Below are 7,706 nucleotides of genomic sequence, written 5' to 3'. Positions count from 1 at the left end.
TTGTCACAGCAATACCCAAATCCTGGTATTAGTTATGGTTTCTATGGCTGTGATGAAACACATGACCAAAACCAATGTGTGGAGGAAAGGGTTTATTTCACTTACACATCCAGGCAAACAGACTATCACTCAGGGCAGGAACTCAAGTAGGGTAAAGATCTGGAGACAGGATCCAGACAGTCCTGATGAGACCTGATAGGCTAGGGTCAGATGGAAGGGGAGAACCTCTCCTATCAGTGGACTGAGGAAGGGGCATGGGAGGAGAAGAGGGAGAGAGGGCAGGATTGAGAGGGGACAAAGGAGGGGGCTACAGCTGAGATACAAAGTGAATAAATTGTAATAAATAAAAAAAACTTTTTAAAAATCTGGAGGCAGGAGCTGATGCAGAGGTCATGGAAGAGTGCTGCTTACTGGCTTGCTCAGCCTGCTTTCTTATAGCACCCAGGACTACCACCCAGGTGTGGCTTCACCCACAACAGGCTGGGCCCTCCTCCACCAATCACTAATTAAGGAAACCTGTCTAGGCTTGCCTCCAGCCTAATCTTCTGTGGGTATTTTCTCAAGGGAGGTTCCCTCCTCCCAGGTGACTCTGGTTTGTGACAAGTTGACATAAAACTAGCCAGGATACCCAAATCAAATGGACACCAAATTAAGTGGAGAGACAAATGTACGTAATAAGTGGGAATCTGAGAGCAGTTGATAAAAAGTTATCTTGAACTTCTCTCTCTCTCTCTATATATATATATTTTCAAGACAGGGTTTATTTTTGTAGTCCTGGCTGTTCAGGAATCTCACTAGTTTTATTGTGACAGAGGAGGCTTACAAGCTTCCAAACCTGACCACGTGGCAAGTGCAGAAGAAGAGTTTCCTCCTGACTTTGTTCCTCTCATTCCTTCGCCTTCACTTTTTGATGCAGGAAGCTTTCTCTACAGGGTAGAGAAAATGACACGGGAGCTCCATGTTCTCTTTGTCTCCCCTGCCAGAAAAACTTCAGGGGAGGCTTCAGACTGTGCAAGCCGGTTCCTTGGGCCACAGGCTGAGTGCTGGTCAGCCTGAGATTCAAGGTCTAGGAGCAGAAGATGGGGGCTGACACTTGAAGTCATGGAGAGGTCCTGGAAGTTAATGATCATGGCTTCCAGAGGAATTTTGTAGGAATGAAAGAGAAGGCGACTTGAATTCCAACATTCATGAGTTGAATCTTAATTTTTCTGGCTCCTGATACAACTTAAGTTCATTAGAAAACCCAGAGCAGAAGTCGTTTTGCCTGTGGGAAACCATTCTTCTCAAGATTAATGAAAGAAGTCATTCCTTGTGTTAGGGCAACCAATGTCAGTGGTTAGTTACAATTCAAAGACTCACACAGAGTTAACTTTATGCTGCCAATAGCCACTGACACGTGGTCCATAGCGGTAGAACTATGGGACTGAAACACTGTGAGAATCCTGTTGGCAGCTGAATCAATGAGTGAGTGAAGGATGATACATTCCTACCAGTCCACAGTAGACCTGATCACTACCTCCATTCTGGAGCCTTTCTCTGTTCCCCTTAGAGAACAAATGATCTGCTTATCAATTGTTACAAGAATCTAAGCAACTGATACAGGTGAGCTGTTAGAATGGAGGGGCAAGGCACTCACTAAAAATTCTCTTCCTTTAAACATCTATCTATTTACTTCTTTATTTTAGGTATGTGGGTGTGCTTCCATTGCACGTGCTGGGAGGTAGAATGTTGAGGTTATAGAACCGCCGGCAGGAGTCAGTTATTCTCTATTACAATGTAGGGTTCAGGGGGCTCTCTGTCCTTTGGTTTTGACTCTGTAAGCAGTGGCTGTGAGAAAGAAATGAGAACCTGTCTGTACTCCGGATCTGTACCGCTCCACCCAGGGGACTGGGCATTGAAGCGAGGGCTTTGTCCATGCTAGGCCAGTGCTCAACCACTGGGCGATGTCTCTACCTTCTTCTTATGTTTATTCTTACCTATTTATGTTCTTCTGTCTGGGTTACTACAAAAGCTTTGAGAAACTTAGATTGTGGCTGTAACGTTTCGTGCTGGAGACCACCAGGAGAGCCTATTAAGGTGGGGTTTCTAGGGTGCAGAGACGGTGCAGTGTCAGGCAAAACTGAGGACTCCAGTTCACATTCTGTAATGCCCACAGGATCGGCTCAACACAGAAGCTTGGACCTGTAGTCCCAGCACTCTGTCCCTCAGACTTTTGGGCCAATAAGATGGGCAGTAACAGAGCAGGACACATGCTGTCAACCTTTGGCTTTGAATTCATGTATATATCGTGTGCTCCTTCAAATGCAGAAGCATATATACATGTCACTACACAAGCCACATGCACAGACATATGTGTACTACACACACACACACACACACACACACACACACACACAGAGTTTCTAGGGGATGAGAATGTAAAATTTTAACCAAATTGTCGGAGACCCTTCTTTCCTTCATGAGGTTCCATGGACCATAGTTTGAGAGACACTGGCCCAGATGAAAGAGTAAGTGAAGATGAGAGGGAGGAAGGAGATGACCAGTACTTATTCTATAGCTAGGTTCAGGGACATAAAGTGCCATGTCATGAGTTGCCAAACAAGTTTCCCCAACAAGGCTGAGATCTCTGTCATGTTTTTCTCATGGAGAAACTTTCCCTTCCCTTCCCTCCCTTTCTTTCCCCTCTTCTTTTCTCCCCTCCCTTTCAGGTTAAGTCACACAGGAGTGAAGCAGCTACTTGCCTGCTGGTCTACTCAGCCTTTGGCCAGTCAAGCCAGAGACAAGGCTGAAGCTTTTCCAAGCCCCACACTTGTTACAGGTTCACTGCTGTGCTTCCATTTGAAAGAGGACATGGTAGCAGGTCGGGGCCTGGAGTGCCAAAATTCTTGCATGCGTCTTAGACGTATCATGGTGGCCATAGCTCACAAATCCCTGTTCTGTTTTGTAGAGAGCTTTCCAGGAAGGTTAATGAATAGAATTTTAATGGTGAAATGCAATCCCGAAGATCCTGCCCTTCGCACAGGAGGTCATGTTCGTGAAGTCAGCCTGTGAGAGGGGCATGCATTACCAACTCTTATGCTTTTGTACTAAGCATTAGGTCTCATCTTCACAGTCAGATTAGCGGAGATTAGCAGTGCCACTAAAGAGTTTAAACATCATGCTGACCCAAATCATTGGAGCTATAATAATGTGGTGCTGTATGTCCAAGGACCGGGCCAGCTGGTTGTCTAGACGGGCGGAGAAAGAGATCTACACTTTCCCAGAGAGATTTCATTAATTGTTCTCTATGAGAAAGCTGGGGTGCCTCTTTCTGCTGAATGCCTATTAGCACCCCCTTTCTACACACTTCTCTGCCTATCAGGCCAGTCTGGGGGTGCTCCTAAGCTAAGAGGTCATTTACTAATCAATGGTCACTCATGCTTGCCTCCCCTTAGCTTCTGTGGGTGGATCCCAGTCCCCAAAGTCTCAAATGGTTTCATTAATCTCCTTTATCCATGTGAAGGATAAAAATAAACTTCTTAAAGCTTTTAGAAACATGCCACCCTGGACATAAGAGAAAAAAAAAAAAAGAAAAAGAGAAATGGCTGCCAATTAACAATCTTAAATCATCCCTACAGTGTCAAGTCCTAAATAAACCCAGGACAAGTTTTGCTCAGTACCTGTGGCTCCTCCCAGCATTTCCAATACCTCCCTCCCCAACCCTCTCTACCCAGAGCCTGGGCTTTGCTTTCTTTCCCCCAGCTCCTGGCTCCTATATAAACCTGCCTTTTCAGGGAAAATGAAGGCCAGGGCTAAGGTTGTTATAGCCCTTTGGAGCTGGAGTTACAGGCACTCATGCAGGTTCTCTGCAAGAGCAGGATATGCTCTTAACCACTGACACATCTTCTCTCCAGCCTCAACTTATGTTATTTAAGCACTTCAGTTTGTGCTGTTTTATCTCTCTTCAGTGCTGGATACAGAAGCCAGGGATTTGAATTTTGGGCACTCTGCTGCTGAACTACAACCTCAGCCCTGGCCTTCATTTTTAAGGGAATCTTATTTACTGGTTACAACATCTTCCATGCTCTACATGAACCAAGTTCCTTGCCACATTGGTATGCACTAATGGATAATTCTCCAGTTTCAATCAGCATTCCTGGTTTCTAGGTAAGACATCATAAGAATGGCCTTTTTTTCAAATTTTATTTTATTTTATTAATTACACTTTATTCACTTTGTATCCCCCCATAAGCCCCTCTCTCCTCCCCTCCTAATCTCACCTTCCCTCCCCCTTCTTCACACATGCCCCTCCCCAAGTCCACTGATAGGGGAGGTCCTCCTCTCCTTCCTTCTGATCTTAGTCTATCAGATCACATCAGGAGTGGCTGCATTGTCATCTTTTGTGGCCTGGTAAGGCTGCTCTCCCCTCAGGGACAGGTGATCAAAGAGTAGGCCAATCAGATTATGTCAGAGGCAGTCCCTCTTCCCATTACTATGTAACCCACTTGGACTCTAAACTGCCATGGGCTACATCTGTGCAGGGGTTCTAGGTTATTTCCATGACTGGTACTTGGTTGGACCTCATGAAACTGAAAAACTTCTGTAAAGCAAAGGACACCGTTGTCAAAACAAAATGACTGCCTACAGATTGGGAAAGAATCTTCACCAACCCTTTATCTGACAGAGGACTCATATCCAGTATATAATAAAGAACTAAAGAAGCTGAAAAGCAGCAAAGCAAGTAATCCAATTAAAAAATGGGGAATAGAGCTAAACAGAGAACTCTCTGTAGAGGAATATCGAATGGCAGAGAAACACTTAAAGAAATGCTCAACATCATTAGCAATTAGGGAAATGCAAATCAAAATGACCCTGAGATTTCACCTTACACCCATCAGAACAGCCTAGATGAAAAACTCAAGTGACAACACATGCTGGAGAGGTTGTGGAGAAAGGGGAACCCTCCTTCACTACTGGTGGGAATGTAAACTTGTACAACCACTCTGGAAATCAATCTGGCGCTTTCTCAGACAACTAAGAATAGTGCTTCCTCAAGATCCAGCCATACCACTCCATGGCATATATCCGAAAGAGGCTCAAGTACACAATAAGGACATTTGCTCAACCATGTTTGTAGCAGCTTTATTTGTAATAGCCAGAAGCTGAAAACAGCCCAGATGCCCCTCAACTGAAGAATGGAGGCAGAAATTGTGGTACATCTACACAATGGAATATTACTCAGCAATGAAAAATAAAGAAATCATGAAATTTGGAGGTAAATGGTGGGACCTGGAAAGGATCATCCTGAGTGAGCTGTCCCAGAAGCAGAAAGACACACATGGTATATACTCACTCATATAGACATATAACATAGGATAAACCTACTAAAATCTGTACATCTAAAGAAACTAATCAAGAGAGAGGACCCTGACTAAAATGCTCAATCCCCATCCAAAAAGGCAAAGAGGATGGACATCAGAAGAAAAAGAAAACAGGAAACAAGCTAGGAACCTGCCACAGAAGGCCTCTGAAAGGCTCTGCTCTGCAGACTATCAAAGCAGACACTGAGACTTATGGCCAACTGTTGGGCAGAGTGCATAGAATCTTATGTAAGAAGTGGGAAATAGTAAGATCTGGAGAGGACAGGAACCCCACAAGGAGAGCAACAGAACCAGAAAATTTGAACACAGGGGTCTTCCCCAAAGAATGGCCTTTTGAATCCAGATTTCTGCCAACATTTTCATCACCAATGTTATGCTCTCCACTTCCAAGATGGCTTTCTGCATGGGCTGGGAAGGTGGCTCATTGCTCTTCCAGAAGATCTGGGTTTTGTTTCTAGCACCTATACTAGGTGGCTCACACATGTCTGTAATTTCAGTTCCAGGTGAACTATGTCCTCTTCTGGTTTCCTGAAAACCAGATATGCACATGGCACAGAGACATAGATGCAGGCAAACAGCCATACACATTAAAAATAAACAAAGATGGCTCCCGGTTGCCGCTCTTTTATAGTGCAGGTCAAATGTTGTGTCCTCACACGGTGGAGGGCAAAGGATGAGAGGCCCTAAGGTGTGCCCTTCAATGCCTTTTAGAAGAGCACTAATTTTCTTATGAGGGAGAAGCCTTCATGACACAATTACTTTCCCAAAGGCTCTTTCTCTTAGTTCCCCACTCTGGGGTTAAAGTTCTTAGCTCTGCATATTGGAGGTGTATGCATATTTAAGCCATACCAATAACATTTATTTACCAGCTTATCTTGCTTAGGAGCCATTGGCTCAAATATAGGGTAAGGTCATGGCCAACTCTTGCCTTTCAGTGTTAGACTATGAGTCTAACGAGGAAAATGAGAATTTTCTAACACTCATCTGGCACTGATAGTAATTATTCTCTATAGGGTTGGCCTAAGCCGAAACCCATCCAAGAATCCTGGTTAAAACAGCAGGCATCTTGGAAAAACCATGTGTGTGGGATGGATATCTAAACGGGATGTACGCCCTATCAAATAAATGCCAGATTTAATTCCAGTTCTCTTCCATTTTCTTCTGGGTTTGGTATTAAGGCATGATCACACATGCTCAAAGGCAGGGGCATGCCTGCATTTCTCAAGCATCTCCTTAGAGAGAGTAAAAAATGTGTGAAAGCCTAGCTCTCTTGTCTGCACTTAACTCTATGTTGACTGGGAACTGTCTCCAGAGCCCCTGGTCTGTGTCTGTGACTCACTGCCATTCTCTGCTAAGGACAGACTGGATGAATAGGCCCAAGGCTAACAAGGTGGAAAGGGAATGGCTTCAGATCACTGAAGATGACTATTTGCCGTGTCAGCAAACAATTTCAGTTTAAATAGCATGGTGAAAACCATCTGTTAAGATACTCTGGGACAACAAAATGGTTTTAAACAGAACTTTTCTTTTAAAAGTATATGTTGTCCCCTTTCTGCCTCCTCTGCTACCATGGCACCAGTGAAAAAGCTTGTGGCGAAGGGGGGCAAAAAAAAGAAGCAGGTTTTGAAGTTCACCCTTGACTGCACCCATCCTGTAGAAGATGAAATCATGGACACTGCCAATTTTGAGCAGTTCCTCCAAGAGAGAATCAAGATGAATGGGAAAGCTGGGAATCTTGGTGGAGGGGTTGTGACCATCAAATGGAGCAAGAGCAAGACCACTGTCACCTCTGAGGTGCCTTTTGAAATATCTCACCAAAAAAATATTTGAAGAAGAACAATCTTTGAGACTGGTTGCTTGTTGTCGCCAACAGCAAAGAGAGTTATGAATTGCGTTACTTCCAGATTAACCAGGATGAAGAGGAGGAGGACGAGGATTAAGACACATTGGTCTGGAATGTTTTGTATTAATTCATAAATAAAATTTAGGAACAACAAGAAAATAAAAGTAAATGTTTACTTTTGCATATGTGTGTGTATAAGATTGTGTGTGTGTGTATGTGTGTATAGGTCAGAGGACAGCCTTGAGTATTTGTCATCATCTTCCAGAAATCACAACCTAGGTTTTATTTTGGGTTCCTCTCTCGGCCATGCTTACTCTCTCGGCCATCTCCCCAGCTAATCCTCTCTGATTCAGACAGGAACTCATGCATCCCTGGCTGGCCTTCAACTCCTGATCTTTCTGCCTCCTAAGTGCAAAGATTGCAGGCATGAGCCACAATGCTTAGCTCTCTACCCAGTTTAAAGCAAAATAAACCTGCAATATTTGAACAGAAGAGGATTTATT

General features: G+C 44.1%; 1 pseudogene; it reads left to right on the top strand.

Annotated features, from left to right (window-relative positions):
* The first annotated feature begins 6,929 nt into the window (after nt 1–6,929).
* On the top strand, nt 6,930–7,300 carry LOC129688154 (60S ribosomal protein L22-like; annotated as a pseudogene).
* Nucleotides 7,301–7,706: the final 406 nt, after the last annotated feature.

Source organism: Psammomys obesus, unplaced genomic scaffold (genome assembly GCF_907164565.1).
Source record: "Psammomys obesus unplaced genomic scaffold, mPsaObe1.curated_primary_1811, whole genome shotgun sequence".
Taxonomy (NCBI): domain Eukaryota; kingdom Metazoa; phylum Chordata; class Mammalia; order Rodentia; family Muridae; genus Psammomys; species Psammomys obesus.
The sequence above is the reverse complement of the archived record's forward strand: the minus strand, read 5'-3'. Positions and strand labels throughout refer to the sequence as shown.